General features: G+C 40.1%; 1 long non-coding RNA gene across 1 annotated transcript; it reads left to right on the forward strand.

Annotated features, from left to right (window-relative positions):
- The first annotated feature begins 434 nt into the window (after positions 1-434).
- On the forward strand, positions 435-1,114 carry LOC118944350. Its single transcript, XR_005039591.1, has 2 exons — positions 435-734; positions 917-1,114. It is a non-coding gene; the product is annotated as an uncharacterized LOC118944350 (long non-coding RNA).
- The last annotated feature ends 386 nt before the right edge of the window (positions 1,115-1,500 follow it).

A 1,500-nucleotide genomic window follows, 5' to 3' on the forward strand; every position in this document is an offset into this window, starting at 1 on the left:
TGGCATTGATTTCAGGAATTATCAACAGACAGACTAAGGAGTCCAAAAAGCAACCGTGAAACTTCGTCCAAACAAGTCAAATGATGTTTCTATTCATCTATCTAAAATTTAAATAAACTAAAATACGGAAAGAAGTATGTTCAATAGGAAAGGCAAAATCATACGTGCTGCTCACACCAAAAGACTGATTTACTGAAATTCAGGAAACTAGACCCTAGCCCAGAGAGGTTTTAAGATATTGCACAGAAAAAAACATGTAAGATCTCCAAAGCCTGTGTTAACTTCAGACCTTATATCCCAAAACCCCATTATTTCCCCCCTTCATTTCTCCCATAGCAATGGTCAACAATCCAGAGGTAGAAAATGCTGACTCATTTCCGTGTTTTAGGACTACAAGCTGGCGAGCTCTATAGGATAGAATATAATCTGTAAAGAGCTGATGGTCTCATCATGGACTGTAGGGGGACCTCTAACTTTAATAATGTGAATGTCTCTACAGTCTGAACCACTAATTAGCATGATGTATTCAGATCATCAGTCCCTCCCACTTCACTGACATGTTGAATATGGTGGAACCTGCCGTGGTCTACTGATTGTCATCTATTCATCTATGTGACACTCCTCTTGTTTTATATACATTGATACCAGACTCTTTCCAGCACTCTCACATATAACGTGATCAAACATGTTCACATTTCTCTTCTCTGTTACTGTCTCACTGCTCTGTGCTGCAGGTACAGTTTCATAATGTTTCATTTATTTAACCAGGAAAGTTAAGAACAAAATTCTTATTTACAATGAAGAACTACTCTAGTTATATATATTGATGTTTCCAAGCATATGTTCCTCAGTCTTGATGTATTCAGGTCTAACTGTACCTAACTCTATTGATTTCATTCTCACTGTATCCTTACAGGTCTTGTTGAGGGGAGTGAAGTCAATCAGACACCCACCATACTCTGGGGACCGAAAGACAGTGATGCTCAGATTAATTGCAGTCACACTAAGGGAGCTACCTACAACCAGATGTACTGGTACAGACAGCTTCCAGGAGAGGGAATGAAGCAGGTAGTTTACACAAGTAGTTACAGCGATCCAGAATATGGAGACTTCAGGGAAGACAAATATCCAACTGTTAAGGCTGTAGCTGAGAGTGGATCTTTCACAGTGAAGAAGTTGGAGACAGGAGACAGTGGAATGTACTTCTGTGCTGTGAGTGAACACAGTGATACAGACAACAAGTACAGCTGCACAAAAACCCCAGTATTTCAACAGGATGTAACATAATATGTAAAGAGATGGTCTCATCACATACTGTAGGGGGACCTCTAACTCTAGTTGTTCTAATGTCTGATGGTCTCATCACATACTGTAGGGGGACCTCTAACTCTAGTTCTTCTAATGTCTGATGGTCTCATCACATACTGTAGGGGGACCTCTAACTCTAGTTGTTCTAATGTCTGATGGTCTCATCACATACTGTAGGGGGACCTCTAACTC

The sequence above is a fragment of the Oncorhynchus mykiss genome, chromosome 25 (genome assembly GCF_013265735.2).
Source record: "Oncorhynchus mykiss isolate Arlee chromosome 25, USDA_OmykA_1.1, whole genome shotgun sequence".
Lineage (NCBI taxonomy): Eukaryota > Metazoa > Chordata > Actinopteri > Salmoniformes > Salmonidae > Oncorhynchus > Oncorhynchus mykiss.